The following is a 10,837-nucleotide window of genomic DNA, read 5'->3' on the forward strand; positions in this document are numbered from 1 at the left end:
ACAATTAAAAAGTCCCATGGTAGAACAGGTCAGCTCTGGACATCAGTCAAATCCAGGGGAGCCTCTTATACTGGGTTGCAATTGTGTTGGGCAAGTACAACTGTGTTCTTTTTCTCTAATGCCTTCTTTTTCCTGGTCAGTCTCCGAAAGGGGTGAAAGAGTGACAAATAGCAGCCAACAAATGTGGAAAGAGATGTGGAAGAGAGAACAGGGAAACTGAAAACAATTGCATTTCCCCCGCTTTCCCAATGTAGGTTATCCAGGTTAAATGTGGGCCCCATCTGACTAGGTAAAGAGTTTTTCCTTTTTTGGGAGTTTGAAAAGAACTAAACATCATACTGAAGTGGAATTATTGAAATTGGATAGACCCGGGTTCAAATCTTGACTTAGTTATGTAACATCTTGTGAATTTTGACAAGTTCCTTAACTCCACTGAGTCTGTTTTTATACCTATAAAATGGATGTAGGATTGTTATGAACATTAATTGAAAAATTATATAGAAAATAAGTGTCCAGCATAGTTCCTGGCACCTACTCATGCTTGAAAACTACCAATCCACTTCATCAATTTGTGTTATGCCCTGCATGGTAATGTATTTGCCCTGATACTCTTCAAAATGTAGAAGCACCCACAGAAAAAAAGTCCCAATTCGAGCCCAGTATTATTAATATTCTACTGAGTACTAAGTATGGTCGTTAATAGTCTAATATGAGGAAGTCAAAGCAGTCTGTGGAAATCGTCTTTCTGCAAGCTTTTTGAAGCTTCAAGCGTTGCTGCAAAGACTGGAAAATCGATCTTGAACTCAGTCTTTTAATTTCTTTTCATGATTACTATTCTCAGATGGAGAATGTGATTAAAATTAATGCTGTCTTAGTTCACTTGCCTCAAAATAAACATTGATCAAATTCTATGTGAAGGGTCTGTAACATCTCTTCTATAATCATTTTAAAGTATATTAACAGAGATCTGTGTATTGTAGAACAAAGGGGACTGTTTCTGGGAGACAGGAGTTCTGAGATCTGGCTCTAGCTCTGCCATGTTCTGTGTGACCTATGAAAAGGCATGTCTTCTGTTTTGGTCTCCTTCCTCCTTCTCCTCTGTAAAATGGGTACATAAATACTTCACGGGAGTATTTAAGGATCACACAGGTCATGCATGTTAATGGCAAAAATTACAATAAACTTATAATGAAATATTATAGTTGCTACCTACATTCCTGAAAAAATCTGATGAATACAAGCCTCACAGAAATCAAGATCATTGGGACTTCACACAAATATGTTATAATGCTTATTGTTATTATGGTATGAAGTGAATGTTACAGGGACTACTCAGATGGCTAACTAGCTTATGTTATAATAAAGTTTATTTCTTTCAATTTTGGATGACAGCCAAAAAGAGAGAGAGATGAAAGTAGTGCTCACATACTGCTGAACATTAAACATATTTATTAAATATTTATACCTCCAAATGACCTAAAATGATCAGAAACTGAGATATGATACATATAATTTTGCACTCTTTGCCAAACAGTGTACTTTTGCTAGAGTAAAATGTCAGTCCAGGCTTATAGTTTGTCAAATGTACCATTTAGATTTACTTAATTTTTCTCCTCAGCGACTTCTCTGATGTCTCAACAAACTGTCAACCAGGAAATGGTTTACTGCTACGAACATTAACTTAGCTCCTGTCAAAACCTCTTAGTCATGACATGAGCTCTTATACTTTTATGGAACTTCTAGATTTCAGTTTAGATGGAAATAAAAAATATTCTATTGCTATAGCATAATCTGCCTTTAATAGTCTAAGTGTTGAATTGTGGCTCTCAAAAAGAGTACACACTGCGCACAGGGATAATTAACACTTAAATAGAAGAATAACTATGCCAGGGATTGTTTTAATCAGCCATCACAGGGTCATACATTTTACATTATAAAATTTTGCCATTCTACCAGCCTTAATTGGGCTACACAAAATGCCCAGTCTTGATTGGGCTAAAAAATCTGCTACCCTGATAGAAGGACTGGCCCAACTGCACGCTCACACTTGCCATCAATAATTACTAGATGAGAAAGAAAGGAGAAATTATCTTTTGACAGGATTTGAGACATCAAAAGGTCCTATTTTGCTGGCTCAGAGAGCTACTACTTCAGGGGTAGTAGCCTTCAGAGGTAACATTTCTCAGGATTACCTAAAACAAAAGGATAAGAGGCTGCAAAGGAAATCCTTATGAAAAGAAGCTCAAATTTCTCTTAACAAATATTTATTTACCCATTTTTCTTCCTCTAAATATCCCGGCTGTGTTTCATTCAACATTCAACAAATATTTATTGATCAACTAATAGTTTTTTAAAAAAATTCTTTAAGACATTAATGACAGAGGTGGATAAAGCACAGCCCCTATTTTTAAAGAGCACACTATGTTTGGGAAAGAAAAATGTGTAACCAAGCTATCAGGAAATAATAGGGTATGATGGAAAAGGCCTACTCAATGCTATGGGAGAAGAGAAACATGAAAAATATATATTGCTAAAGGGTCTCAGTAAATATTTCACAGAGGAACCAACATTTAGTATGAGTCTTGAATGTTAAATAAAAAGAGATGATATTACAGGAAAAAAGAAATTGATCGTGCAAAAGCATGGAATATTAAAATGCATGACACCTCCAGGAAATAACAAGTAATTAAGTACGTTTGTCTGGATGATAGTTTTATTAGAAGATTGTCAACTGCCAACTCTCAAGATACCAGCAAAATCACATGTTTGATCAAGCAAAGACAAGTTTATCTCTCACCGTAGTAAGGGAAGCCAGTGACTACCTCGGCAGAGTCTTAGTGGTGTTTTGCAAGGGAAGAGTCAAAATGGGCATTTGTAAGGATTTGGAGTCTGCTTTAAGGCATGTCTTTCAGTGAAGTGGTCTGATTGGTACTGAAAGATGTTGTAATATAATAATGTATAATTAATGGACACAGTAAAGGGAATACACTGAAGAGTCTTTAAGAGTAAACAATCATTTGTTGAACCCAGCTTAATAATCTATTGTTTTGAGAAGAGGCTATTTACTTAAAGACAATGAATTGATTTTTCAGACAAATAAATTCAGGAGATTCTGAAATAAACAGTTATTTGCAACTTCATCTTCCTGGGCAATGATTTCCTGGAATAATTAAGTCAGGTTAGCGCACAGGTTGAAAAGTTAAATTGTGTTAATATAGATAGTAAACTGTCTGGGTGCATATGCTTTCAGTTTTCAAGAGTAGAAATAGACGAGGTTTGAAACAGAATTTCAAGCTGAATAGGGCCATTTTGAAGAATTTGAAATGAGAAAAGAAAGGGGAAGGGATCAAGCTTTGCCCTATGCTAAAGTGCCTTTAAAAAGGTTAATTTTTTATAACAACCCTTTAAGACAGATATTATTATACCCATATTTCAGATTATACTGAAGCTTACGAAATGTATATTTTAAAAAATAATCCTTGCCCAGTGTCTCTTAAGGAATAGCGGAGCCAGATTTCAAACCCAGTCCTAGATGACCCCAAATCCTCTTGCTCTTTCTCTTACATAGTGCATTTTCAGTAGACCATAATGTAAAGTAGACTACTTTCAGTGGACTGTAAAGTAGAGGTCCAAAATGAAAAGTTTTATATTAGAGATTGACTATTTAAGGTGTGGACCCATGGACCACCTGGTTGTTTATTAGAAATGCAGAACTTGAAGCTTCACCCCAGAACTACTGAGACAAAAATTGCTAACAAGATCTCAGGTAATTGTTGTGCACATTCAAGTTTGAGAAGCAGTTTTAGAAAACTTTGCAGAGTTCTTGAGTTGCCATCTCCATGAGATGAGCTCTTGTTGCACAATGGAATTTTCTGCACTAGTTTCTAGCCTTGTCTTTTTTCCCTTGTCTTCCTCATCTATGACAGGAAAACAAAAGCAATAGAGACTTCGTTAGCATAATATGCTATGGAAACTCTGCTGTGGAAGTATAACTGATTTAGCAAGAGTTGCTTTTCTTATAGATGTTCCTCCCTTAAGACTTTGAAAACTTGAATCTACTCTTAGGTGGACAGTAAAACCTACCATCTAAGATGGAGCTTCTCTCCAGGACAGAACTGAGACTGCAGATTAGGTGGTGAAGCAGGGAAGAGCAGAAGGGAATAAAAGACCAAAGGGAAGATGGGAGGAGGAAGAGATGGGGGAAAAGACTGGAGACCAGACTTCAAAGAGACTACTAACTATCCACCAAGAGACATTAGTAGGGACTTTTTGGGAAAACAAATGTTTTATATCATTTGAATCTATGTATGCTGGAAATCATAAGATCATATTTCCTTTTTGTAAATTATTCATAACTGCTTAGTAACTAAGTCTTTCATCACTTTCTTCATTTATTCACTCATCAACACATTTCTTCAATGCCTACAATACGTCACTGTTCTAGGCAGTAGAGATACATTTCCTAACGAGACAGATAAAATGCATGGCTTCTTGGTTCTTATATTCTTGTGGGAAGAAGAGAGAGAGACTTAAGATGGGGAAAATATGATTTCAGATGTCTAAATTAGATAACTTCTCCAGGTATAGTTATAAATAGATATTAAGACTAAAAGGACAAGTGGCATTTGAAATCAGTATTTTGGTGAGGAAAGTGGACAAAACCAGGGAGGCTGCACATCTAACAGAATGATGCATCACCATGCCTTATTTCCAGTCAGTATTCAGCACTTGGATGGGCATTGAGGCTCAGATGGGAGGTGAAAAGGGAGTGTCCCTTGTACCCTGTGGGCATTTTGTAATATTTCTCAATTTCTTATCTACAGCGTTCTCTTTTTAGGCTCTACATACAAGGCACTCTTACTCTTAATTTTCCTGTCTTCAGATCTTGTTACTCAACCTCCCTTGTAAATTTTTTTCTGGGTGTTAAAAGTAACAGAAAATATTTACCCAATTATTACCCAAGAAAGCCTCCCAGCAACATGCCTTGCAGCCCCTGGGGCATTTCCTATGTGACACATCTCTATTTTAGAAGCTTCTGTAGGACAACCTGCAGAGTGGCCTGGTTGTTCATCTGTGGCTGGGTGATGTGGCCCAGTGACGTGGTAGAGGCTCTAACCCACTTCCCTTAAAGCAAAGGTTTTTCACTGTGTTCACTCCAGGTGTGTGAATAATGATAACTGCGGTCTGTATAGTGTGTAACAGTTTACAAGGGCTCTAGGTGTGTGAATAATGATAACTGCTGTTTGTATAGTGTATGACAGTTTACAAGGGTTTTCATCGCACCGTCTGATATGTTATTTATATATTACAGCTAAGAAAATGGGCATACAAAGACAGTAAGCATCCTTCCCCAAAATCTCTGTGTCCAGGAAGTAAGTGCCGTATCTTCTGATTTCCAACTCGTCTGTTCTTCTCACTCTTCCAACATTGATACTCCATCACAGTGAGTCCCTTTTCCTCTCCTGCTGGCTTTTTCCTCTCTTTGTTATAGTTTGGAATTCTTTAAGGTTAAAGGAAAATAAAAGAAAATCAAAGAAAAGATTAAAAGCATTCTTAATTAACTTCTTACATTATCTTACCTTTCGTTTTCAGTGCCTTGTTTATAGGCATGAAATGCTTAGCATTCCTCTATCACCATTTTAAAAAAATAAAAGTAGCATTATCAGAGCCTCCCTTCACAAATTGTAGACAACATTGCTAGTCCTGTTGGCACTAAATAGGACTAGTCTGTGGCTGTAGATCTCAAAATAAATTAGGTCTTTTTAAAACTTGTCATTGTTGTTATATACCGGTGTTATTTGTTAAGGCCATAATTAGGAGATAATGTTTGGCTTTGAGAGGGAATTTACCCACACATATCCCTCTGAGCACAAAAGCTTCAGTAAAACTTACTTTAAATTTTATGCATTCTTACACTTAATTTTCCTGCCTTCAGGTCCCTTTGCTCAACCCCTCTTGTAGATTTATTTTTTTTCTTCTGGATGCTAACAATAACGAAAAAGCATGCCATCAATATCCGCTCGATTATCACCTAAGAAAGCCTCCTAGAAACATGACTTGCTCCCCTGGAGTGTTTTCTGTGTGACACAGCTCTCTATTTTAGAAGTTTTAGCCCCAGAGCTGTGGCTCACTCCTTGAATCTCAGCATTTTGGGAGGCTGAGGAGGGTGGATCGCTTGAGGTTAAGTGTTCGAGACTGGCCTGGCCAACGTGGTGAAACCTCGTCTCTACTAAAAATACAAAAATTAGCCAAGCGTGGTGGCACATACCTGTAATTCCAGCTACTTGATGTCTGAGGCAAAAGAATCGCTTGAACCCGGAAAGCAGAGGTTGCAGTGAGCCAAAATCGCACCACTGCATCCCAGCCCAACCAACAGAGTAAGACTGTCTCAAAAAACAAAACAAAACAAACAAACATAAAATAAAGAAGTTTCAAGGTTTAGTGGGACTTGACTTGCAGAGTGGCCTGGTTCTTCATCTGTGATGGGTGCTCCTCTGAAAAAAAGGTCATTCAAGAAGAAATTTCTTCCTCCTCAGGAAACTTTTCTTTGATAACTAAAGTACTGATGTTCAGCCAATTGCTGAAACTTGAGACAAATTTCCATGAAATAAATCTAATAAAGTAGTCTGCAAAAACAAATTGTGGTAAAGATGAATAAAGTATAATTAGTAATCTTTTAGAGATTTTAAAGAAAACCTTTATGAGATTGTCATTATCATTCTTCTTTTTAGTACCAATACGTTATTAATGAGAGCAAATATTTGACTTTCTCTGCAGTTGCTTCAACTTAATTTGAAAACACATTTAGTTTGGACATTGAAAGTAAATTTAGTAATGCCTTCATATTGAATTTTTACAGTGATACTCAAGGGTATTCAGTGTGTAAATCGTCTTTATCTGCCTCCTTAAAGTATTTAGAGGCCGGGCGCGGTGGCTCAAGCCTGTAATCCCAGCACTTTGGGAGGCCGAGACGGGCGGATCACGAGGTCAGGAGATCGAGTCCATCCTGGCTAACACGGTGAAACCCCGTCTCTACAAAAAAATACAAAAAACTAGCCGGGCGATGTGCCGGGCGCCTGTAGTCCCAGATACGTGGGAGGCTGAGGCAGGAGAATGGCGTGAACCCAGGAGGCGGAGCTTGCAGTGAGCTGAGATCCGGCCACTGCACTCCAGCCTGGGCAGCAGAGCAAGACTCCGTCTCAAAAAAAAAAAAAAAAAGTATTTAGAAAAAATTGAGGCAATAATATTGATAAGTAAATGATAAGCATGTGGATCTGCCTATTTATGTTTTTTTCCTTAACCATCTTATCAAGATGGAGTACAAAGGCATGTAGCAAAGTTCTAGGAAAGAAGGTCTACATTCAATAAAGGTTCCAGTAAATATCCTTAAAGCTATTTGAATGGAATGTTTACGTTGAATAGATTACCTTCAAAAGTTGTATCTTGTTTCTGTAACTGTAATAAATAGTACAACAGAGTGAGATTACCCACAAATGAAGGAAAAAACTCCATCTTGTTTGTCTTTGTGTGTATAAACCTAGGGTAGTGCCTGGCTTGTATGAGGTATTTAGTATATATAAGACTGACTGAATATATACTGATATATTGAGCTTTATTCTTTCCAACATACCCAGGAAGTACTAAATAGGGAAAGAGGAGTTTTCCCTACATGTGTACACACACATCCCTGACATTCCCTTAATTTTCTAGTCCTACATTTGCTTTCTGTGGCCAAACAAGAGCTTCACCAGCTACTGTGCAGCCAGAATCCAATGAAGATGAAGTCGAGATGGAGATATTGCCAATATTTCAAAAGCAGATGCCCTTTGCTCTTGCTTCCACACCTTTCTCAGACCCTATAAAATCACCCCAGGGTTGAACTCATGTGTTCTCTTCTATCTTTCCTTCCTATCATTTTTTGCAATTTTTAAAAGTTGTGGTAAAATACACAAAACATACAATTTATATCAATTTTTAATATTTTTCTCATTACCTTTGATGTTCTGCCATGCTACTTTGATAATACTGGGTGATTTTTTTTTTTTTAATTCTGCTCCACATGTAGGGAGATTTTTCAATTTGATGGCTGAAATATTTCTTCTAGAAATTGTTAACATTTGCTTAAATAACAGCAATTTAGTGTCTCTGAGTTCTGGGGGCTAGAAATCAGAGATCAAGGTGTCAGCAGGGTCCATTCCTTCTAAGGTCTATGAGGGAGAATCCATCCCATGACTCTCTCCTAGCTTCTAGTGGTTTGCTGGCAATCTTTGGCATTCCTTGGCTTCTCTTGTATTACCTTGAAATCTGCCTTCATCTTCACATGGTATTCTCCTTGTATGTGTGTCTATACCCAAAATATCCCCTTATTTCTTTGCCAGAGCAAACAGGCAAGAGAAATAAATAAAAGGCATCCAAATAGAAAAAGAAGTTGTTGAACTAATTCTCTTCACTAACAATATTACTCTATTATTCCACCAAGAGCCTCCTGGAACTGATAAATTACTTCAGTAAAGTTTCAGGAAACAAAATCAATGTATAAAATAAGCATTTTGTATGCCAAAAACATTCAAGCTGAGAGCCAAATCAAGAATGCAATTCCATTTATAATAGCCCTCCCACAAATAATGTACCAAGTAATACATTCAACCAAGGAGGAGAAAGACCTCTACACGGAGAACTACAAAACACTGCTAAAAGAAATCAAGATGACACAAACAAACAAAAAACGTTCCATGCTCATGGATTAGAAGAATTAATATTATTAAAATGGCCATATTTACTAAAGCAAGCTACAGATTCAACACTATTCCTATTAAAATACCAATGTTATTGTTCACAGAATAAAAAAAAAAAAATCCTACTGTTCTAAAATTCATATAGAACCAAAAAAGAGACTGGATAACCAAAGCAATCCTAAGCAAAAACAAAAAAACACACAAGAACAACAAAAACAAAGCTGTAAGTATCACATTACATTCCTCGACTTCAAACTATATTATAAGGCTAAGTAGCCCAAACAGCATGGTACTGGTATAAAAACAGACAAATAAACCAATGGAACCAAAAGAGAGCCTGGAAGTAAAGCTGCACACCTACAGCCATCTGATCTTTGACAAAGTTTTGCAATGGGGAAAGGACTCCCTATTCAATAATTGGTGCTGAGATTGCTGGCTGGACATATGCAAAAGAATGAAACTGGACCCCCTCACCATATACAAAAATTAACTCAATACAGATTAAACATTTAAATAGAAGACCTCAAATTTTAAGAATCCTAGAAGAAGCTAGGCATGGTGGCTCACATCTGTAGTCCCAGCACTTTGGGAGGGCGAGGTGGGTGGATCACCTGAGATCAGGGGTTCGGCATCCACCTGGCCAACATGGTGAAACCCCATCTCTACTAGAAATACAAAAATTAGCTGGGCATGGTGGTGTATGCCTGTAATCCCAGCTACTCAGGAGGCTGAGGCAGGAGAATCACTTGAACCTGGGAAGAGGAGGTTGGAGTGAATTGAGATTGTGTCACCACGCTCCAGCCTGGGTGACAGAGTGAGACTCCATCTCAAAAAAAAAAAAAAAGAGAATTCTAGAAGAAAACAACCTAGGAAACACCTTTGTGGACATTGGCTTTGGGAGATAATTTATTAATAAGTCCCCAAAAGCAATTTCAACATAAACAAAAATTGACAAGTGGGATCTAAGTATACTGAAGAGCTTCTGCACCACAACAGAAGCTAACAACAGAGTAAACAGACAACCTACAGAATGGGAGAAAATATTCACACACTATGCATCTGACAAAGGTCTAATATCCAGAATCTGTAAGAAACTTAAATCAACAAGCAAAATCAACTCCATTAAAAGTGGACAAAAGGCGTGAACAGACACTTCTCAAAACAAGGACATACAAGTGGCCATCAAACATATGAAAAAGTGCTCAGCATCACTAATCATCAGATAAATGCAAATCAAAACCACAATGAGACACCATTTCATAGCAGTCATTATGGCTATTATTATCTTTTTTATTACACTTTAAGTTCTAGGATACATGTGCAGAATGTGCAGGTTTGTTACAGAGGTATACATGTGCCATGGTAGTTTGCTGCAACCATCAACCTGTCATTTGGTTTTAAGCCCCACATGCATTAGTTATTTGTCCTAATGCTCTCTCTCCCCTTGCCCCCCACTCCCAACAAGCCCCAGTGTGTGATGTTCCCCTCTCTGTGTCCATGTGTTCTCATTGTTCAACTCCCACTTATGAATGAGAACATATAGTGTTTGGTTTTCAGTTCTTGTATTAGTTTGCTGAGAATGATGGTTTCCAGCTTCATTAATGTCCCTGTAAAGGACATGAACTCATTATTTTTTATGGCTGCGTAGTATTCCATGGTGTATATGTGCCACAGTTTCTTTATCCAGCCTATCATTGATGGGCATTTGGGTTGGTTCCAAGTCTTTGCTATTGTGAACAGTGTCACAATAAACATACATGTGCATGTGTCTTTATAGTATAATGATGTATAATCCTTTGAGTATATACCCAGTAATGGGATTGCTGGGTCAAATGGTATTTCTTGTTCTAGATCCTTGAGGAATTGCCACTGTCTTCCTCAATGGTTGAACTAATTTATACTCCCACCAACAGTGTAAAAGCATTCTTATTTCCCTACATCCTCTCCAGTATCTCTTGTTTCCTGACCTTTGAATAATCGTCATTCTAACTGGCATGATATGGTACCTCATTGTGGTTTTGATTTGCATTTCTCTAATGATCAGGGATGATGAGCTTTTTTTCATATGTTTGTTGGCCACATAAATGTCTTCTTTTGAGAAG

Source organism: Rhinopithecus bieti, unplaced genomic scaffold, assembly GCF_001698545.2.
Source record: "Rhinopithecus bieti isolate Rb0 unplaced genomic scaffold, ASM169854v2 scaffold_11941, whole genome shotgun sequence".
NCBI classification, from domain to species: Eukaryota; Metazoa; Chordata; class Mammalia; order Primates; family Cercopithecidae; genus Rhinopithecus; species Rhinopithecus bieti.